The 24121-nt window shown below is 41.7% G+C and overlaps 1 pseudogene; it reads right to left on the bottom strand.

Moving 5' to 3' along the window:
- Nucleotides 1-264: 264 nt before the first annotated feature.
- LOC141993020 (tubulin alpha chain-like) lies at nucleotides 265-795 on the bottom strand (annotated as a pseudogene).
- Nucleotides 796-24121: the final 23326 nt, after the last annotated feature.

The following is a 24121-nucleotide window of genomic DNA, read 5'->3' as shown; positions in this document are numbered from 1 at the left end:
CCAAACCCTTGGATCTTAGAACAATGAAAAAGCATTCAGTTTTCTTACAAGACTTCTAATAGAAGTAAAGGAATCACCTCTGTAAAATCAGGATGGTAGATACCTTACAGGGTAATTAGATTCAAAACATAGAGAATCCCTCTAGGCAAAACCTTAAATTACAAAAAAGACACACAGACAGGAATAGTCATTCTATTCAGCACAGTTCTTTTCTCAGCCATTTAAAGAAATCATAATCTAAAACATACCTAGCTATATTACTTACTAAAAGAACTCTCCTCCTTCCATACGCTCCCCTAATTACCAGTGGAAAAAAGGCATACTTGGAATACCTCTGGTCAAACTTGTGGCTCAGATGAGCCTAGGCCTCCACAACAGCTGTGGTGTTCAGCATACACAGAGCCTGCTGCACCTTGGGCAGGTCACTAACAGTTGATTCCAACCTTGAAGCCTGTTAGGCACCAGTCCACAAACTGGATGCTATGCTTGGTCTTGATGGTGGCATATATGGTGGCAATAGCAGTACTGACATCTTTGGGACCTGTATCACCACGGTACAACAGGCTGCAGGCCATGTATTTGCTGTGGTGAGGGTCACAATTTGCCATCTGGTTGGCTGGCTCAAAGCAAGCATTTGTGATCTCTGCTACAGTCAGATGCTCTTGGTAAACTTTCTCAGCAGAGATGACTAAGGCATAGATGGCCAGAGGGAAGTGCATATGGGGGTAGGGCACCAAGTTGGTCTGGAACATTCAGGGCACCATAAAATCAGATGGAGGTGGTGATGGAGGACATGACTTACCTTTTCTGTTCCACTAGTATCTCAGGAGGATGTTTAAACAGCTGCTACCAGCAGGTCCAGATAAAGTGCATCCAAGAATTTTAAAAAAGCTGCTGGAGGAGCTTGCTGGATCATTAATGTTTGTTTTGTTTTGTTTTGTTTTGTCAAGTCTTGGAACACAGGGAAAGTTCCAAAAGACTGGAAGAAAGCTAATGTTGTCCCAATACTTAAAAAGGATAAACAGGATGACCTGGCTAATTATAGGCTTGTCAGTCTATTGATCTTGGAAAAGATAATGGAGCAGCTGATATGGGACTCAATTAATAAAGAATTAAAGGAAGGTAAGATAATTAATTCTCATCAACAAGTGCTTATGGACAATAGATCCTGAAAAACTAACTTTTTTCTTTAGATGAGATTAAAATTGGTTGACAAAGGTAATAGTATTCATGGAATATATTTAGATTTCTGTAAAGCATTTGACTTGGTACCACGTGACATTTTGATTAAGAAAAACAGAACCCGAATCCTAGAATGATATAAAATTAATGACAGGTTTCAGAGTAACAGCCGTGTTAGTCTGTATTCACAAAAAGAAAAGGAGTACTTGTGGCACCTTAGAGACTAACCAATTTAATATGGCCCACATTAAATGAATTAAAAACTGTCTGCTAGATCTTAAAATGTAACTATAAATGGGGAATCATTTGAGTGGGAGTATTTTTAGTGGGGTCTTGCAGGGATCAATTCTTGACTTTCTTTTTAACATTTTTATCAATGACCTGGAAGAAAACATAACTGAAAGTTTTCAAAAAGAAAAGGAGTACTTGTGGCACCTTAGAGACTAACAAATTTATTTGAGCATAAGCTTTCTTGAGCTACAGCTCACTTTATTGGATGCATGCAGTGGAAAATACAGTAGGGGGATTTTATATACACAGAGAACATGAAACAATGGGTGTTACCATACACACTGTAACAAGAGTGATCACTTAAGGTGAGCTATTACCAGCAGGAGAGCGGGGGAAGGGAGGAGCGGGGGAAACCTTTTGTAGTGATCATCAAGGTGGGCCATTTCCAGCAGTTGACAAGAACGTGTGAGGAACAGTGTGTATGTGGGGGATTAAACATGGGGGAAATAGTTTTACTTTGTGTAATGACACATCCACTCCCAGTCTTGATTGAAGCCTAATTTAATGGTGTCCAGTTTGCAAATTAATTCCAATTCAGCAGTCTCTCATTGGAGTCTGTTTTTGAAGTTTTTTTTGTTGTAACATTGTGACTTTTAGGTCTGTAATCGAGTGACCAAAGAGATTGAAGTGTTCTCCGACTGGTTTTTGAATGTTCTAATTCTTGACATCTGATTTGTGTCCATTTATTCTTTTACGTAGAGACTGTCCGGTTTGGCCAATGTACATGGCAGAGGGGCATTGCTGGCACATGATGGCATATATCACATTGGTAGATGTGCGGGTGAACGAGCCTCTGCAGATGACCCCAAAATTGGGAGAGTGCTAAATAATGAAGTACTCAAAGTCACCGATACAGAGCAATCTGGATCAATTTGTAAGCTGGGCACAAGCAAACAATATGTTTTTAATATGGCTAAATGTGAATGTATACATCTAGGAACAAAAAAATGCACATCATACTTGCAGGATGGGAGGACTCTGTCTTGGAAAACAGTGACTCAAAAAACCAACAACAACGTGGGGATATGTTTTAGGAATTATTTCGGGGAAGTTCTATGACCTGGAGGTCAGACTAGATGATCACAATGGTCCCTTCTGGCCTTGGTATCTATGAATCTTGGCAATACAAATATCTTGTTAAAAGAGAAACTGGGGCAGTACAAAATATTTGCAACAAACCCTAGATGTGCCAGAACCAAACCTCCAGTGTCCTGCGCTGACCTACTTTTAACTCTGAGGGACTTCTCTAGTTCTGAACTTAGCTCTTGTCCTCTGTCTCCTACAGCAGCCTGAGCCAAAACCTTGGATGTAAATTTTAGGGAAATCCATATTTGGATCTTTGTGGTTCATGCCTCTTGCTACACAAAACCCCTAACAATATACAGCTCACCTGGTTTCTGATTTTGTGACAAACTTGTAACTCAGTGCTGAAAGGTTCACTAAACTTTCCAATGAATATGTGTCCATTTCTGTACATTATGGGTTCCACCAAAATCATGTGAAATTTGAAGCTTTGTCACAGTCATATGAAACTTGGCAGTTTCCACTGACGTTCATTTTGAGTGACTTTCTATTTTAACTTTTGGGGTAATGGAAATGTATTTTGAACATGTGGCTTACTACCATATCAAAGATGCATTTTAAAGGGCTTTGCTGCATTACTATATTTGACTATTGCATATCAAATATCTCTTTAACCAGTATTGATTTAAGCGAGCCTCATAGACTAACTGTTCTATATGTAGCTGTGTAACTGTTTTCAGCATTCAACATCTTAGCACTTTATGGAGCCTGCTGTCTGTAGGGTCAACTTCCATTTTTATGAAGTAAAGTGCTGTAGGGTGTTAGGATGCCCTGTGTTCTGTCACAGAGATTTGACTCTTATGGTTCCTTTATTCTAAAATAAAAACCATTCAGACTGAATGTATATGGTTTTTGCTCTTCATAGGTGTAAAAAAGTAACACTTAACTGTCTGCGAAACAAAGATTCAATCCACCTCTTCATTTTCTCATCTTTTCTCCTCCTGGGTCTTGTCAGCTTTAATTGTACAAATGTATTTAGGGCCCACCTTTTGCATGACACCATTTTATAAACGCCATGGGATTTATTTTCATTATTTCCTGTGCACAGTGACAGGTCCCCCCAGATAAAGGAACCCAGTGAAATAATTTCCAAAACAAGAATTTTTCATTCTAACATGTTTGTGAGTGTGGAAGAAATTCACATCTTACGAAACAAGTATATTGTTTTTGAGTTTATCAATAATGTGAGTGATTTATTTTCCCCATGGAAAAAGTAATGATCATTTCCCCTTTATGGACCAGATGATGGTTTACCTGGGGCAAGCTGGAAAAGATAAGGGGAGCCCTTTACCCCCCCGCCCCGCCCCGCCCCAGTACATCTTTGAAGGGGGCAGCCAAAATCTGGCTGTAGCACTAGGGAATGTAGGGCTGGGGGGAGTAGTTAGTGCAGCCACCAGGACTAACAGCCCCAGAAGACTGATTCCAGGAGGAGCAAGGATGATGCCATAATCCCAACTTCTTCCACCTCAGCTGGTGTTGGCAGCAGGCCAATAAGGATTTCTAATTAATCTTTCTTGTGTTCTTAGCACTGTTACCCTCCAGCTATCTCCCTGACTCCCACCATGTGTTTCACCCACTAGTTGTTCATCTTAATTTAGTCTCAATCCCACAAAGATTTACATCTGCGCATACTTTTACATATTCTGAATTGTCTCAATGAAACCAATGGGACGATGCAGTGTGCAACGTTAGAGACGGGCATAAATCTTTGCAAGATCAAGGCTTTCAGTTGTAAGATCTTTGGAGCTGCAATGTGCTCATGCGGTTGTACAAGAGGATCTTGAAATGACAAGGACCTCCAGGTGCTGAAATCACTATAATAGTGTAATAGTCTAAAGCACTAGTCTCTGTTTCTAGAAATTGAGCTTGAAACCTATGCTAGGTTACAAGTAAAAAATGTGATGCACTTTCTTCATCCTTCTTGAGGAACCAGTGTTCATAACCACTGCTGGTCTCTGCTCAGTAGACGATTACCGTTGGACTAGAGTATTGCACTATAGGATTCAGATACAAGTATCTTGCACAGAGACCCTCCACTCTTCCTTATTCTAGCAAGTGCTATCAGGGCTTGATTCTGTACCACTGAAGTCAATATGAATTTTGCCATTTTGTTCAATGTGAGCAGGCCCATAAGACTTGATCCAAAATCCATTAGAGTCAATGGAAGAATCCCATTGGCTTCAATGGGAGCAGGATTAGGTCCCTAGTATTTTATTTTCATAAGAAACTTAAATTCCTCCCAAAGACTATGATAGCTCTAATTAATAATATTGCAGGCATAGCAATATTATGGATTTTAAACACATCCTTTTTTCTTAGCTTAGTAACTATGGTTTTATATGAAAAAGCTATGTCAAATGATAGCATTATGGTGTATAAATGGTTCAAAAGAATTATATTTTATTGCATCATAGGCACTTTAAAATTTTTAGATTTATTTTTCAATCCTCTAATTTTTTTCCCCATATTAAATCCAGCTTTGAAAAATTTATAACCTCTTTAACTGGATGTGTTAAGAAATATTGGGGAAACTCAAATGAGTCAGCACATTTCACTTTCAGTTGTTATTGAACTACTAACGAATTAATACATATACTTTTTTGTCCATTAAAATGGTAGTAATTTACTCAGTTCTCTCATTTAATACTCAGTGCAATAATTTACTGAAATAAAAAAATAATAGAGGTTCTTCTCCTTTGTAATAGGCTGGGAGAATGGGAGTGTTCCAGGAAAAACAAAGCTGAGATTTCCATGAGCTATGAAGATGAATAATTACAGCACACTGAAACATTTAACATATACTTCTTAGTAAGTATGCAACATCTTTAAGGCTTTTAAAGATTATCCTTTGAAATTTAAAATCAAAAGAATGATCAAAATTGTGACTTTTTTAAATTACAATACTAATTCATGCAGTCTGATTAATATATTGAACAGAAAATGCTTGCATGAAAATAGTGACTTCTTCTTTACTAAAAACTAAATGTCATTTGTCAAAACTCCTTAGGTTTTAATTTCAACCACTCTGGAGATATAAAAAAATCTAACTATATCTATCGAGTTGTACAACTTAAGTGCTTAGATGTTCATTAAGTTGCAGAAGTGCCATTTTTACTGCGTATCATTTTTGCCATGATTTTAAAATCATGTTCACCTTCCAAGACACAAAGCTACTATTCCACTGAGGTGGACTAGCCACCTTTATGCCAAGTGTGGAATCAATTCCACATGGATGGACCCCTGCGTCTGCACAGAGCCCCACTGACTGAAATGGGGCTTTGCCTATGCAAAGGTCATTAAGGTTTGGCTATGTGTAAAAGCTTGAACATATCAAGTGTGATTAGGGTCAGAAGAACGGCCTTATTCTGTACCATGATTTCAATGGGAAGTTATAGCTGAGTTGTCTAAGGAGGAGCTAATTGTATATATATTCCAGGGTATTTTGACTCACATGAATTGCAGAGTCAATGCTGCTACAAAAGCATAAACTACTTTTTTCTGGTTCATATGTCAACAAAGTTATTAACCAAGGTCTGATTGAAGAATCAGTATTGCTAGAAATTTGAGATGGTCAGAAAATGGAAAAACTGGGTTTGCAAACATTTGTTTGAATGCTGAATGGTTGTTTGTTTTGACCATGTTCATAGCCCTTATTATTAGCTACCAGGAAACATTCATCTGAATTGTTGATCTGCACCAGTGTTAGAGGAATGGCTGTTCTTCACACAAATATCCATCCGTATTTACATGTGAGCAGAGAATCTATTATTAGCAAATGAGATGCTATATAAAGCTTCAGTGATCCTTACCATGTGATTTTAGGTGATCAACGGACCCCAGGAACAGTTAAAGATTGAAGTGTATAGTTTGCAAACGCACAAAATTTAAATTTTGTTTTGCATAAACTATTTTGCAAATACCTGTAGATAACAATTTCAGAAAACAGCACCAGTTCACAAATTTCTCTTTAATAGAAGGGGAAAAAAAGCAAAATTCACCAAGTAGATCATTCCCATTAATTTCGACAGGCTCTATTAATGTTAATACACAAGCTAGAATTTTAGATCTCAAACTGGGATTGCGGTATGTTTCTACATAAATAATCTCCTTCCCATTGTAAATGGAACAAGATCTGGAAATAACTGAAAGATAGTAATCAGATTCCCACAATTCCATTTTTCAGAATATAACCACACTTGAGTCTACAATTTGTCTTTTGTTCAGTCTTTATTTTGTTTGTATAGTCATTTTCTGTGTTTGTTTTGTACACTTTCCTTCGCCTAAAAAAGGTCACTATAACTGAAAGTGAAAAACATAACACATACCATTTCTCAAATGTAGATATCTCATATGGAGGGCCTTACCTGTAATGCTTATAACATTAATATGTTGGCAAGAATAATACAGGCATGTCTTGTTGCAAATGACTTCTTAATCCATTGGAACCGATGTCTAGTGAGAAGGTGATTATTATTATTACAGTACTGAGGAAAGACAGAGCAGACATTTTTAACTTTATAAGAAAATATTTATATAGTGCTACCATTTCCATTACCTTTCTGCACCTGGTATTGAAAGCTTGTCAAAACATGTTTTCTGCTGATTGTAATGTTCTGTAATAACCATAATCAGTCTTGTGAAAATGTTGAGATTGGGTAGGATGGAGGTGTAAGAATACAGTTACACAAGGTCACAAATGTCCAATAATCTCTGTTTTGTGGGGCTCATAATGATAAGTAGAGATGATCTCCTGTCCTCCCATTGTGTGTCTATCTGCTTGTCTCACTTGCTCACTCCCTCCAGGGAAACCATTAGCGTGGTAAAGACAACAGTCCTAATACAGCTAGTTATAACCTCATCATCTTGTTACATCTATCCATAACCTCATTGTTTACCTTGCTCCTGCCCAAGTAATAAAACCACAGAAGTTCCATACAGATGGAAAGAGATCTATTAAGTCATCTTTTCCATGACCCTGTCAGTGCAGGGTTATTCCTGACAACATAGTTGTCCAGTCTAATTTTAAATTTAATAGATTTTGATATTCACCTATGTTTTTATTTCATCCCATTGCTTCTGGTCACAGTTATGGGCTGTTTTCATTTTGTCTCTTGCACAGTGCTGAGCATCTGCTCAGCATTATAAAACACATTCATAATAGTTAATGTTAAACTCCATTTGGGAAAGATTATTTCATGGATTCATTTTTGCTTTTGGGAGAAAGGGAGGTAGTTCTTGGCTGCCAGTGCAACAGGAGTGCAAGCAGAATTTTGCTACCTGCTGGTCCCTGAAATTTGAGTGGCATTACGATCAGGTGCCCTGGGTCAGAATCCCACACAAATTTAGCCTAACTGCCCCCATTATGCCTCCAGGGATGGGTCTCTGCTGTTATGCCACCCAGCTCTGGTCAAAGACCAAAGGGCGATGGATGGGTCCCACAACCTCCCTCTTGTTATGCCTCTTTAGTGTGACGTGGTGGTGGCTGAAAGGCAGGTGGTGTGTGAATGCAGAGGCTATGTCTACACTATTGCGGTAAGTCAACCTATGCTACCCAACTCCAGCTACGTGAATAATGTAGCTGGGGTAAACATATCTTAGGTCGAGTTACAGCGGGGTCTACACCAGGGGGTGGGGTGAGGCGGGGCGGGGCAACAGGAGAAACTCTCCTGTCAACTTGCCTTACTCTTCTCATTGGGAGTAGAGTACGGGGTTGACTGGAGAGCGATCTGCTGTCAATTTGGCAGGTCTTCACTAGATCCGCTAAATTGGCTGCCGGTGGATCGATCTCAGAGCGTTGATCCTGGCTATAGTGTAGATGTAGCCAGATGCTCATCAGACTTAAATGTAAAGAGGAACTCCTGGGCAGATAACCAGAACCTGCACTACTAAAGGGTTCGTAAACCAGCAGTGCCAACTTCAATTCTGTTTTTAGAGGAAGACATTGTAAAGAACACCGTGCTTTAAGGTTTTAAATCCTGTGATAGGGTTGCAGGACTCTCCTTAGTCTCTGGTGGATTAGGGGTTAACCTCTGATCAATTTCCCCCTTTTTTTAGGCCCTCATCAGAAGGGCTATAAGACTCTTTGTTTCTTTTGCCTCCCAAAGGTAGGCAAACACCTTTGAGAGGGTAGGACCAGGACTCCGGGGACCAGGTTTTATCCCAAAAAGGGGATTTTTTTCTGGCTACTTCCTGATTATGTTCTCTTACTGTAACTTTTTGTTATAAACTGTTTGTTGTGGAGAGCACCTTGCTGTTTTTCCCTTCTGAGACCTGTCAGCACAAACATTTTATTTATAGGTCTTTAAATAATGTTACACAGCTCGTACAGCAATTTCATCTTCAAAATGCCTTTCTAAGCCCTTACAGTGCTCCTGTAAGGGAGGTAAGTGATATAGACTCTATTTTACAGATGGAGAAACTGAGGCAGAGAGCTTGAGAGCTGACCAAGGTCACCAAGAGCTTAATTGTAACAATCCATCCCAAGCAAGCAGAAGCAGGGGACTGCACTTCTCCAGTGGCAAGGCAGATACCAGGGTGTGCCTCTGGGTGCAGCTCCCTTGCTCCAGGTGGGGGGGTTTGCTACGCAAGCCTTCTTTCCTGGCACAGCTCACTTCCCTTCATCTGAACTGGCTTCAGCTGTCCTCGCCCACCTAATCAGGAGGAATAGCAGCAGTCTGGCAGTAGGTACTCTCTCCCATATGTTAGTTCCAGTGATGTGGGCGCCCAGCCAACAGCCACCGCTCTCCGGCTGCTGAGCTCTGAAGGCAGCGCAGAACTAAGGGTGGCAATACCGTGACCCATCCCTAAAATAACCTTGCAACTGTCCCGCAACTCCCTTTTGGGCCAGGATCCCCAATTAGAGAAATGCTGAGCTTCCCAATGAAATTTGTATAGTATAGGGGGGTAAACACACAAAAGACCAGATTTCATGGGGGGGGGGCGGGGAGGGGAAGACCAGATTTCACAGTCCGGGATGTGTTTTTCATGGCTGTGAACTTGGTAGGGCCCTACTAATTAACCATAGTAAGAACAATAGAGAATTGCATCTTTCAATGCTTACTATATCACTACTTTCTAAAGGAACAAAACACATAATTAAGTACTGGCCATTCTAATTATTATGTGGGTGCCTCAGCCTTATTGGCAAGCAAATCAGTATCCATTTTGTTGGTTACTTTCTGTACGTGTTCAGATCCTCAGAATCATAGGATGTATATAATAATCCCTTATATTTCACTCTTAATTTTGCCTGGCAAAAAATAGACTCCTTTGCCCATCTCTTTTTCCCCATGCGCTCTGCCCCGATAACAAACTATTCAAATCTTCCTTTGGAGAAACATCATTGTCTTTGCTTCTGTAGTTATACCAAAAAATAATAATTAAATTCGCAGACCCTGGAAATAGGTCACTGACCTTATCCTGGATGCAGCCATAAGCTGCTCCCTCTCAGATCTGAAGTAAAAATAGTAGTTAAACCTGCCACCGCAATTAGGTTTCAGATATAGGGTTATTATCCTAGGGTTATGCTTTTTAATGTATTTGATAGCTTCTTCAGATGGATATTGAGCTAAGTAGCTCCAGCTGGTGGTTATGAATGTGAAATACTACTTCAATATGAATAAGTCATTACTGTGGACAGCTGCATTAACCTTCCTGTACAGGCTCACAACCTTGATGTCCTCTTCCATTCTTCTCTCCTCCCTCATGTATCGTCGTCCTCTCCTCACATACCCTGTCACTGGGTCCTGCTGGTTTTATTTCCATATCATATCTAAATTCTGTCCATTCCTGCCCAAAAACTTCACGGAGCCCTTGATCAACTCACACCTTTTGTTGCAAGATCTCTGGTCTTCCTGACACTCAACTAGTGTTGTCAACTCTCATGATCTTTACCCCAACGTTGGGTGTCTTTCTTAAAGCCCCACTTTTGGAGTCAGGCGATCTCAGCTTTCATTTTAAAAAAAAGTAAGTTTCTAGCCCTTGTAATTGTGGAGTAAAGCTCGAAAACATGAACCCTCAAGTCTCAAATGTTAGAAGAAAGAAAAGGAGGACTTGTGGTACCTTAGAGACTAACCAGTTTATTTGAGCATAAGCTTTCGTGAGCTACAGCTCACTTCATCGGATGCATACTGTGGAAAATACAGAAGATGTTTTTATACACACAGACCATGAAAAAATGGGTGTTTATCACTACAAAAGGTTTTCTCTCCCCTCCACCCCACTCTCCTGCTGGTAATAGCTTATCTAAAGTGATCACTCTCCTTACAATGTGTATGATAATCAAGGTGGGCCATTTCCAGCACAAATCCAGGTTTTCTCCCCCTGCCCCAAACCCACTCTCCTGTTGGTAATAGGAGGGTGGGTTGGGGGGGGGGGAGAAAAAACCTGGATTTGTGCTGGAAATGGCCTTCTCCCCACCCCACTTAATTAATTAATGCTTAATTTTTCTAAAATTCCCAAGTTTTTTTGGAGGGTGTGTGTGTGTGCAATCTTGGTTGGTGTGACTCATTTTTGAACTTCTGAGGCCATCAATACTACTATTCTCACCACATATGTCATCTGCAAGCCCTACCCCCAAAAGCAATAGTCTGAAGAGAGATGCTGAAGTTGATTTGCTGTTGGGTCTGAAACAAAGATGGAATTACATGCCGAGTAACCCAGAATGGCATTCTTAATGTTGAATTTGTTGTTTGCATGATCACTTTAGATAAGCTATTACCAGCAGGAGAGTGGGGTGGGAGGAGGTATTGTTTCATGGTTTCATGGTGTCTGTGTATATAATAATGTATTCTGTATTTTCCACAGTATGCATCCGATGAAGTGAGCTGTAGCTCACGAAAGCTTATGCTCAAATAAATTGGTAAGTCTCTAAGGTGCCACAAGTACTCCTTTTCTTTTAGCGAATACAGACTAACGTGGCTGTTACTCTGAAAAATGTTAGAAGGTAAATAAAAGGAACTCTGAATTATTTTTAAAATCTTATGACTTTTTTTTTTTTAGCCAGTCTCATGAGTTTGAGGGAATGGACTCCTGACTTTTAAATGCTAGTGATTGGCAATACAGCTCACCTAAATCTAGACCCTCCAGTCTGCTCAGAGGGTAATGGTGCACGTGCAATCCTCTGTAATATAGACGGAGGCCTTTGGAACAATCAGGAAGAGACTGCTCCCAGGGAGTCCAACTCAAGCTTTGTATTGAACCCTGTGCATGCTGGAACAGGACTTTGGTAGTTTGAGTGTCGTGTGACTACTCGGTGCAGATATGGTCAATAAAGCAGATAGGTGTTTTCCTCACATTGAGGAAAACAATACTGAGGAACATAACTCCAAAGGCACAATTGCAAGGACTGGAATGAAGAACAAATATTTGGGCTTCTCTGACAAGGTAAAGGGGCTTCAACCTGTTACGGGTTAACAAGTCCTCACCAAAAAGAAAAGGAGGACTTGTGGCACCTTAGAGACTAACCAATTTATTTGAGCATGAGCTTTCGTGAGCTACAGCTCATTTCATCGGATGCATACTGTGGAAAATACAGAAGATGTTTTTATACACACAGACCATGAAAAAATGGGTGTGTGTATAAATGATGCATCCGATGAAGTGAGCTGTAGCTCACGAAAGCTCATGCTCAAATAAATTGGTTAGTCTCTAAGGTGCCACAAGTACTCCTTTTCTTTTTGCGAATACAGAGTAACAGCCGTGTTAGTCTGTAAAGTCCTCACCAGTCATACAGTTGCCCAGGGCAGAGTGAAGAAAGGAGAAGCTGGGTCAAAGGGAAAGTCAGGGGAAGGGTGTGTCCTGTCCCTGCCAGAAGCAGGGGCAGCCTCTGGGGATTATTACCTAGTGTTGTCAGTTGCTTTGTGGATAGTTAAAAGCCCTGAAGAAAGGGTCATAAAAGGACTAATGGTTGGATCTTTTTTTCCAGTCCCTGGCTTCTGAAACCACTCACCAATCTACAGTGTCCTTACTACATGACCTGAACATAACAAGTGATTTCTTATCAACTTTCCTGCTAAAGGCTTTGTGGGGGGAGAGGGAGAAACCAAACAAAAGCATGTTGTATTGTCAATAGTGGCCCTATCTGACATTGCAATTCAGCCAGACACACCGTACAAAGAAGCCAACCACTCTGAAATTGCCCCTACGCTTTTTTTGCCAAATCTCGACAGATTCATTTTATCTGTTGAGATTGCATGCTGGTTGATGCAAAATCCTTGTGGATTTAGCTTAAAATGCTGCATTCCACTGGTGCCAACTCTTGTGAGTAATAGGATTTTTAAACCCTTCTGGAACCAGTGTCACCAGGATGCAAGAAGTTCCAGCCTTCCAGCAATTTTCAGGCTGCCTAGGGAGAAAGTTCCCTCTGACTGACCTGCAGGCAGAGGTGAAAGTAAGCTGGTACTGTCTGGTACAGTGTACCGGCCGTGCCGGACTGGACTGGCTTCCCTAGGCTGGCAATTTAAAGGTCCCGGGGCTCCCTGCAGAGGCCGGAGCCCTGGGCCCTTTAAATCACTTCCCAAGCCCCACTGCTGGAGCCCTTGGGTAGCGGTTGCAGGGCTCCAGCGGTGATTTAAAGGGCCCAGGGCTCTGGCCGCTGTGGGGAGCCCCGGACCCTTTAAATCACCGCCGGAGCCCTGCCGCTGCTACCCTGGGGCTCAGTCAGTGGGGCTTGGGTGGCGCTTTAAAGGGCCCGGCGTTCCCAGCTGCTGCCGGAGCCCTGGGGCCTTTAAATCTTTAAAGGCCCCGCCTCTTCTGATTGATGCCACGCCTCTTCTGGTTGAGGACATGCCCCCACTCAAGACTCTGGTGTACCAGTAAGTCCTTTAAGTTACTTTCACCACTGCCTTCAGGAGGCAGGCATTGTAGGAGGCAGGAACAGCTCCCTGAGGAGCTAAGATGTTTTTGGGAGTGGGAGGAGGGTGGAGAAAGGGGTGGGGAAAAGGTCAACAGTTCAGGGCAGTTCTGCTCCCTCCCTCCTTCACCTTCACAACTTGTGAAAAATGGACTGGCTCTTCCTCTGGGTGCTGCAACACCAGATTTGGGAAGGGGTAGAAGAGGACCCAGGCTTGGGGTGAAGATCTCCTGGCACTGCCCTCCCTCCAGCCCCCAAGCCAAGAGAGGGTGAAGAACTTCCACAGATGCAGGAGCAGCAGAAGTTTTGTTGAGGGCACAGGGTGCAGAGGTGTTGCTGGGTGGGTGGAGTTGAGCTGTGGTTGCCACCTGTCCATGGTTTCCCAGGATTCCCAGGGTATGCCTTTTTAGACACCACTGTCCAGTTTTGTGGGTTCAGGATCATCTCAGGTGTCCCAAGTGTGTGGAGGTTTTTTTTGTTTTGGGGGTATCTCAGAGGTAGTAACCGTAGGCTGGAGTCTGAGGCAGATGTTAGGGCTGGGTTCACACAATTAATTGATTTGATTCTGAGACTGAAGAGTTGGTGTGGGATGGAGCGGGGCAGAAAATTAATTGATGGGGCAGTATGGCAGCCAAAATCTATTTTCTCACAATAAATTGGCAACACATACTGGGGGCTGGACAGGGGAAGAATTTGAAGACAGACCAAAAAATGCTTAATTTTTCTAAAATTCCCAAGTTTTTTTGGAGGGTGTGTGTGTGTGCAATCTTGGTTGGTGTGACTCATTTTTGAACTTCTGAGGCCATCAATACTACTATTCTCACCACATATGTCATCTGCAAGCCCTACCCCCAAAAGCAATAGTCTGAAGAGAGATGCTGAAGTTGATTTGCTGTTGGGTCTGAAACAAAGATGGAATTACATGCCGAGTAACCCAGAATGGCATTCTTAATGTTGAATTTGTTGTTTGCATGATTACCGGGGCAAACATAGGTGTGATGCTACCTCAAATTGCTCTACAGAACCTCCAATGATTGTTTGCATGTAACTTTGTTTTGTGAAGTTACTAATTTTTTTTTCTGTATTCCTCAACTGAATTGGGGAGGGTGGTGTAGGCAGCAGAGTCTATTGCTCAACAGACCATCCAGGCTACAGTAATAGAATTACATTTGCAGAATCAGGAATGATATTCTTTAGGTTGAACTTGATGATGTTGATTTATTTGTGTTGATCAAGACCAACACCTGTAGAAACCTTTCTTAAACTACTTTATCCACTCTTCAGGAACTGTCTGTGCACCAGCTTGCATATGCATTAATAAAACTTTTCATTCTTGATTCTTCAGTTGAATTGTATTGTTGATATGTACAGTTTACTAGCATGATAGGTGGTCAAGCAATTCACAGCTAATAAATATTCCAGTTAATTTAGCCCTCTTTTTGGTTCACAATGTATTTGCAAATAGATTGTTGAACAATTTTGTCTCGTGAAGAAATTCATAAAGGTAAAATGCTTAGTGGGAACAAGTTTCAGACTATCAACTCCTTGTGAACTGTTTGCACTGACTTTTCCCTTGACTGATTGATATTCAACATTTGTGCTGTGTGATTGGTCACATTTAGCTTACCATCCAACTGGAGAAGTCACATTGTACTGTTTCTATTCCTGGACTGACGAACTAATGTTTAGAAACAACTCTTCAAGATGGCTTCAAGGTGTGAATTTTGACAAAAATTTGTTGACTTCTGTTTTCTGTAAATATTCATGCAAACAAAAACTTGCTAGGAAAATGTTAGCACAAAGTGAACTGAGTGTTGAAATACAGTAAATCAAATTTAGTTTAGAAATTGTCAGCAAAGTTCAGGATTTTTCCCCCAATATATGTGCAAATTTAACTAGAACATGTAAGCTGATTCTGTGTTCAGGTTGCACAAAGAAGTCCCATGACATTATGAACTTGATCCTTCCCAATTAAAGGCAAAGTGAGTTTTGCCATTGGCTTCAGGGAGAACAGGTACAGATGGTAACTGGAGGATTGGGCTTATTATGAAGAAGCAATTACGTGATATATGCTTGCTAGGTGATTTCTATGTCTGATTGTGTCCTACAAACTTTGAGTAGTGTCCTTTAAAAATTACTTCAGAATATAATTAGATCTTTTTATAAGTTCTGATACTTATAAAAACCCAGAAGACAATAAGAATTCTAAATTTAGGCTTTTTAAGACAATCTCATGATGTTTGCCGCCTGACTCATGAATGTTTGGTGTTGACAATATTATGTCAGTGAGGTTGCACAAATATAACAGAGTAGAATTGTGGCTAGTGGGATCAATTCTACTTTGGCATTGAAATAAGCTCTCAGTAATTTCACATTCCCTACTCTCTCTGTGAGAATAGGATGTTCTGCTTTTCTTTCAATATTGTCTGAGTCAGAGGAAAGGTTATGTACCTCCCAGAAGACATCTGAAAGCCAATCTAATTAATGTCTTCCTCAGTCACTGGTAACATCCCCTTTTTTTGTTTTAGCCTTCCTTTCCCCAGTCTATATTCTATTAGATCTGAAAAGAAACTATAGACAATTTAAAATATATTCTCTCTATATATTCTAGTCAGATTATGTAGCACATCTTGGTATTTTTCTGAGTCTCTTGAGAATTTATGATGTGATTTGGGGTTGAGATGGTACCAGAAGATAGAGATGATAAAGGATCAAGGCGAAAGAAGAATAAAATGTTGCCAGATTGGTGGTAGTTTAGTTCTGTTTATTCTCTGTGACTTTAAAGGAACAATGAACTAAAAGTTAAACATATTTTTGGAAGCTCGTTGGCTAGCAATCCAGGGAATGTATAAACAAAAAACTGGGATTATAAAGGCAGCCCATGTTATCTCCACTTTTTCTATGTAGATGCATTAGTACCTGATTTTTAAATTACTATCCGGCGAGTAAAATAACCTTTTGATCAAAACATCTCTATTGCTCCTTTCCTCCTGCTGCTCTGAGTGGAGACTCCTTCCAATTTATTTTCCTGTTGCTGTAGATTTCTCCCACCTTTCCTCCTACAGTATGTATCACCTGAACTGGCAGAGGCTTGGGAGTTCTGTGCAAACAGAATCAACCCTATATGATGGAAGAAGTAAGAGTGCCTTGCATTTCTCTGTGTTCTATTCTAGGCAGGCATGGCAATCGCCATGGTGTCTGAACATAGGCGCCGACTTCCTCTGTTCCTGGGGGGTGCTCAACTCCCGCTCTGCCCCAGGTCCTGCCCCAACTCCACCCCTTCCCCCAAGTCCCTATCCCTGTCCTGCCTCTTCCTGTCCCTGCTCTGCCCCAGGCCTCACCTCACCCCTTCCCCCAAGCCCCCACCTCTTCCTGCCCCTGCTCCTCCCCTTCCCCTTAGCACCTCCTGCACGCTGCTGAACAGCTAATCACAGTGGGGCGGGAGGTACTGGAGGGGATGGGGGGAGGAGCTGATCCATGGGGCACCCACTATTTTTTTCCATGCGTGCTCCTGGAGCACCCACAAAGTTGGCTTCTATGTGTCTGAGCACTCTACAGATTCTAAAAGGATAAGTCTCTGTTTCCATCCTTCCCCTTTCAGTGGATGGTGATAGGAAAGTTACACTGAAATGAATTTTGCATTGAGGTTGGCAGTTATTCTAATCACTTTGCAGAAGTGACTCCCCAAGTATGGATCAGGTGTCAGAACCTTGTGTTTGATTTTGTACACAGAGAGGAGCCAGGACAGAGAGCCAAACGCCGGTGTGATGTGCTCTCAGGGACCAGTGTCAAGCAGTGGGACTGACTGCCTGTGGAGGGAGTCCTGTCTATTCCTAAAAGATGGTTGCAGCCACAAGCAGGGAGACAGAAAGTGAGAGAGACGAGTGTGGGAGACATATCTTTAGGTGTTCAGAGGAAATACCAAGAACTCCCGGTAGGGGACGTATTATACCCCAAGATGTGCTCTTAATTAGGGAGAGGAAGAGAAATCACATTGTTCACTGAGCTTCCATTACGTTCTGTTGGTTAGAGCAAGGCTTTAATTTATTTAGCAACAGTATCTGAAGTGTTGTGTTGCCATTGCTCTTTCCAAGGAAACTTGCCAAACCTTCCAAGGATGTTTGACTGCCTCGAGGCTCTCAGAATGCATCTTATGTATACAAAGTGCGTGCAGTAGTAACAAAAGCACTAATACTCAATTTGCCAGATGTAGTTCTTTATTAATATTCAGTGTGGATTCCCAAAATAGAAGAGAATGCTATTTTCTTTTTCAGAGCTGGTGCTGAGAACCTTATTCTCAGTGCAACTTGCAGATAAAATATTGACGCTAATTACATTACAGTGACTTGGATTACAATATTGATATTAATTTGGTTATATTAAATGGATGAGGAAGCACAGTTTAACTTAGTCAGTAGTAAATGGGGGAAACAGACAGGTACTGGTTCTGCCTTTCTCTTGTATAAAATGCAGATTGGAAACAAAATAATCATTTAGGGTGGAAATGGAAGTCATGGCTAAAGAGAGAAGGTGAGCTAAAGAAAGTAAGTCAATATTGCTATATAGTGTTCCCACAGTATGGGAAAGAAGTACAATAATTCCCAGCTCATACACTACAGAGTAAATGCCAAATGGACAGGGAATACAATTCAGTCGAGTATAATGACCATTGATGGCCAGATTTTCAGCCACCCTCAAGCCCTCTTTTGAATGTGCAACTGGTGGCATGTGCTGTGCAGATTGGGTAGCTGAGTGTCCATCTACATGCATGCAAATGTCTGTAGGTTGTATGCAGGAGCTGCCTACCGATTGGTGGAAGACTGGTAGTGGGCACATCAGGGAGAAACATGAATCCATGTAGCTCAGAGCTTGGGTAGCTGCAAAGCAGTGGGCTGAGTCTGCTGCTCACTGCCATCCCCAGCAGCCTTCAGCAAGCTCTCTGCACAGATAGATTGGTCAGTAGTAACGTGTTAAGGGTGAGGCTGACTTGAGACTGGCTAAAAGCGCTCTCTTTGTGAGGAAAGTTCTAATATGCAGGGGCACAGGAAGTGGGAGAGACACAGTAAGAATCAGTATCTTAAAGTGAGCTATAGCAAGAGCTGTGGCATTAATGCTAATCGTATGGACCTAATCCCTTGACACAACTGTCCCACGTGTGGCTTAGAAGCTACGTACCTGGCATCACCATTTTTTCCTCTCCCTCTATTGGTTTCATTTCCTGTGATATGCTCTTCTGGATTCCATGCACTTACAGCAGCCGAGTATAAGGAGGGCTACAGTCCTGACCTGAGGTGCCACCGCTACCCCCTGTTCCTCAGCTATGAATTGGATTGGAAGTGGGGAACAGCATGAAGTGGGACAACTGAGGGTAGGGGGAACTTCCTACCTGGACCAAGGTCTCATTCACACACAGCTTCCTTTGAGTGTCCTCTGGAGAAGGAAATGGTGGGCCTGTTACCTTATGAGAGGATACCTCTAGGTAAATGGTAATAGTTAGTTATAAATCCAGTCTTTCCTTTAGAGGTTCTGAACAATGTAATTTTTTTTTTTGTACTTTAAGTGCCTCTGTGGAGGGTGAGAAGGAGTACGAGGAGACGTTCTCTCTGGACAGGGTGACCAGTCACCCTGTTTATATGGATATAGCTTCTTTAAGAAGGTTTGAGGCTTTCATTTTTCTCTGCTACACAGAAACTGGGATCTTGCAAGCAATGGGTTTCTCTCATGAGAATCATCCCCTTATCTCCCCTTATCTCTTTTTGGCTGCAGCTCAGAAGCAAGCTCAACCATCTTTCAATCATTCTCAAAAAGCCAGCGGTTTAGCCATGCTGATATACTTGAGAAGCAGTCACCTATTTGTTTGAGTTTAATCCATTTATTAGGTGCCTCTTGAATCCTCTTGAGTCCTCTAAATCCTATACAGTAAAAACTGATGGTGATAAAACAGTTACTGACTAGAGCACTGGACTGAGGCTCAGAAGACTAGGTTCTCTTCCTGGCCTGCCAGTGGCCTGCTGAGTGTTGAGTCACTTACTTGCCTCCATGCCTCAGTTTCCCCAGCCATCAAATGAGGCTAATGATCCTGATCTCCTTTGTAAAGCACTTTGAGTTCCATTGAGGAAAAGCACGGTATAAGAACTAGGTATTGTAAGATAAAGAGACCCTAAAAAAGAACAGCCAAAACGACAACACAGTAATACACTGATATTACACATCAATATTAATGGATTTAGCTCATTGAAAGCCAAAGGGAAGATATGCTTAGCACATCAAATAACAGTATAATGATAGACTAGATGGCATGCTCTTGGTTTGCTAAGTGGAGTTAACAGCTGTTACAATCTTATATGTATTTGTACATTCAACACTTTAATATAAATAATTCTGGTGATTATTCCCAACAGATTGTAGCTGTTGCAATGTTCACACGCTTATGAAATAATTAGAGATGTATTAACGTAACCGGGAACAGGAGGAAAGAAATTCTGTAATGTATCTTAGGGGTTTGTATGACTGCCTATTAATGTAGTAGCCAAGTGTCTTCCATGCAGAATCAACAGCAATACCAAAGGCCCTGGTGAACTTTCTGAAGTCTCTGGCACTTCTCCCTTTTCATGGTAAAGACTCTGCTACTTATAGGGTGTTTTGGGGTGGTGTGTGTTGGCTTTCATTGGATATAAATGGATAATCCAATGTAAGAACTTGCATGGACCACTGGTAATAAGAGTCTATCCTGTTAAATGAAACATAGGAACATTCCTATACCATCTCTCAACAGGAAAACAAAGAATTTAAGGGAAAAACAGGACTTTCTTGGCTCTTACAATGTGGCTTTTTTGCAAGAGGCTCTGTGCCTCAATTTCCTCGTAACCATAACTTAATGATACAATGTTTATATAACTGCCACTAGCAGTGTTTTACAGACACAAGATAAAGTTCCAGCCCAAAGGAATTTATAGTTTAATATTTCACAGGGATGTTGTGGGCTGATAAGCTGATGATTGTCAACCAGGTTGAGATCCTTGGGTGGAAGGCAATTTAGAAGTCCAAAATATTGTTCTTAAAAGGCAACTTCAGTTTAAAGTCCTAGAAATGCTAAAAGCTAGCAACTTTTAGCCAAGTTTTCAGTTGGCAATTTATGATGGTGTAATAGCTGAATGCATGCTTAGAAGTGTGTTAACATTTTTATATATATAAAAAGGATTGCCTAGAACAGGGGGAATAAAAGCTCCAGAGTGTAAATTAAATGACAGAGTTTGGTTGAAGTTGGGGTAATCTGTTTAGTGCAGTCTCGTTCCCATAACAACAAGACTTTATTATGATGATACTGAATGGAACAGGAATTTGCACTGGTCCTAAGTTCAGCTTTAACTGGATTTAGAATGCAACTATTGCAACCTCAAAGGAGGGAGGTGGCTGACTTTGTCTGGTCAAGCAGGAGGCAGCGGGTAGTGGCGCCTTTAAGAGCTCCTCTCACACCTTTGGGTGGGGAGGAGAATGGCTGGAGGAGCTCAGATAAGCCATTGGCCTCATGCTGGCCAGAGGAGAGCATATATGCTCTGTCCTGCCAGGCAGAGTCCTATCTCACTTCTGGGTCACCATTGGGTTAGCTTGGGACTGCGTTTTTGGTCTGCACTAGTTACCTCTTTTGGGATGGAGGGAATTTTCCCTCCTTGCCAGATTGGTGTGGTCAGGGTCATTTTCTGCCTTCTCACAGGAGCTCCTGGGATGTGCGATAGGAGGTTAGGTTCAAGTTGCTGCAGCTTAGCACGTGGCAAGGGTCCAGCGCAGGTATTCATTGCAAAGTGTGCCTGATTCTCTGCTAAATTGGAAGAGGGTTTAGTGGAAGGCTCTCCCTAAAGAAGCTGGGGAATGGGGCAGGGGCTCATAATATGGAGAAGACAATGGTGTTTTCTCTGCTTTCTTAACCCTCCTATGAGGCGAGGGCAGTGGGGTCCCAGCAACAGACTGGGGCCAGGTGTGGAGAGGTGGGATGCTGATGGCTCCCCTCCCCAAATAGATGGAAACGAGTGAGGAAGGAACGATGACTGCACTGGGTGAGTTATTGCTGGATAATTCCCAGACGAGTTAAGTTAACAAAGTTGTGGTCCCATTAAACTATATCTCTCACATCTTGTGTTTCTTCTTGCACGTCTGGGATAAATAGCAGTAAGTGAAAAGTATTAGCTGAAAACATTGATGGCGAAATCTCTCTCGATTCATTTGTGGGCAGGAATCTGCATTCCTTACATGACTCATTCCCAGTGCCGTCAGTGAGGTGCACAAGGAAGGTAGGATCGATTGATATAGGTGTGTGGTAGGAAAATACCAAATTCCACTCCTTGAAAACTATTTTTCAAGTGAAATGGGTCAGAGGTAAGGCTATGATTTAGTCATGAAATCCGTGACTTCCAAAGACCTCCGTGACTTCAGCCCTGGCGGCTGGGGGATCCTGCAGCCTCCCGCAGTGGCAGGGAGCTGTGAGGTACCCTGCCACCTAAGGCAGCGCTGCCCCCAAGCTCCCAGCTCCCGCGGGTCGGGGGGGGGAGAGGGTATCCTGCAGCTCCTCAGCTGCCACCGGTGGCATGGAGGATCCTTGCAGCTCCCTGGCCACCAGCCCCACTGGTCGCAGGGGGATTTCCACGGCTCAGCTGAAAGGGGGGGGCATCTGCCCAGCCCCTTCCCATTTTATCATGGATAATTTTAGTAAAAGTCAGGGACAGGTCATGGGCTTCCGTGAATTTTTCTTTATTGCCTGTGACCTGTCTGTGACTTTTACTAAAAATATCCATGATAAAATCTTAGCCTTAGTCATATGGAAGGAAAGTCACTACACTGACTAAAACACATTGAAAACACAAATGTTAAAATTAAATGGTCTCTCCCAGTCTAATGCACAGAGCCAAAGGAAATGAAGATAAGATACACTCTATCTGAGATTTTCCCATTGGCAACATATCTTATAAAGTTTTAGAGCTGCTTTTGTGGTAGTGATACTTAATATTGAAATGGTGCTTATTTTAACAGGGCTCTGAGGTGCTTTAGGAAAAAATGTACTGGTGTTCATAGTCTGGTTTATGGCATTTTTAAATGCCAATCTGAAGCTGTGTTCCCTGTCCTCAACCCATAAAACTCATGTATGCAGATTAAGTAGTTTTAAAACTAGCCATAGGGCATGTTCGGATGACTTTTTGCCAGACATGAACTGGGAGCAGATCTATAAGAGCCAAGTGAAAATTTCCTGATCCATAGTGCAGGAGCCTGGGGCAGCTCATTCAGCACTGCTTACGGCCCGTCCAAATAGGAGCAGCATTTGCTTCCCACATTTACTTCCAGGCATCAGCAGTGGCAGCCTGGGGGAGATGAGGTGAGAGGAATGACCTCTCTTCCAATCCATTTAACCACATCCCCTTTGACTAACGAATTGCTGGGTGCATTCACCCGACTTGCACCTAACATTCAACGAAGCGTCAGGTCACCATTCTGCTTGCCTAGTGCATGGCCTCTCTAGGTTGCTTAAAAAAACAAAACTCCTTGGGCCCCCTTACCCTTCTTTGTGCAAGTGTATTGGGACAAGAGGGGGGAACATTTAGCCAATAGTGTATGGGGGAAAATAGACATTGCTTAGAAATCCTGTGAGCTGGTCAATTTTTCTTTTTGGTCCTACATAATAATTATATTTTCCCTGGTCAGTTTTTCACAGTGAGTAGTATGAGTGAGTAGTGGTATGAGTAGCTGATATTTAAAAAAATGTCTTTTTATTAAATTCACTGCTGGTAATATAAAGGGAAATGCCAGGATAAGGAAAATAATTCCTAGATTCAACTACTAGATTCAAGCTACGATACCAGTACCATTTTTACTGACCTAAATATCTTACCAGGTTTATACAATTAGGCAACTTTTGCTGCTTACTCTTAACAATGACAAACCATAAATGTACTGACAGGTGGCAATCCAGCTGGCAGTGCTGTACTATGGAAAATTAAGGCCATGTTAGCATTTTAACCTTTGTGTCATGTGGAAATAGCTGCAGGAAAGTCTAAAGAATTGACACTCTTTTTGTACCTCTCAATGAGTGATGTGTTCTGTTCAGCCAAACCTGTAGAAACGCAAACAACCCAGTTAAGATGCTGGCACGCCCATAAAATGGCATCTGAATTTCTCTTTCATGCTTATATTAAGTAGTACAGGGATCCCAGTGTCAGTTGATTGACTACCAATGAAAAATGGATTCTAGCTAAACGCATAACGCTTAGTAAATAGCTTTTGGCACAAATCTGAATTTTCTGTAAACCTGGACAACCTATCAGTTTGATACTATTAGCTGCAATATTTCTAAATCTTATCCAAATATTTAATTCTAATTTAGGAGTACTTGAGGGAGCCTAGTAGGGAAAAACATGCACGAAAACACTCAGACTTTTGTTTTAATCAGGGGTCAGATTGGTAGTGGTACTCTTCCAAACTCCTCCAATGACATGCACCCTGCCTATGTGAATCATTGTGAACAGAGTCTCATCTCAGTAGATTGTGTGTGTGTTCTGTTTGGCTCCTCCTTGGTAAGGCTTGAACGTTCTCTTGGGTCAGTTAGGCTCCTTGGGCTGGGCTCCTTATTAATTTGGAGAAATATGAACAATAGTATTCTTTATTATATTGACTTGATGCATTGTTATCCACATCATATTCACATGAGCCTTCTTTGATCTCTGGTGA

The sequence above is a fragment of the Natator depressus genome, chromosome 8 (genome assembly GCF_965152275.1).
Source record: "Natator depressus isolate rNatDep1 chromosome 8, rNatDep2.hap1, whole genome shotgun sequence".
NCBI classification, from domain to species: domain Eukaryota; kingdom Metazoa; phylum Chordata; order Testudines; family Cheloniidae; genus Natator; species Natator depressus.
Note: the sequence above shows the minus strand (reverse complement) of the source record. Positions and strands in the feature narration are given on the sequence as shown.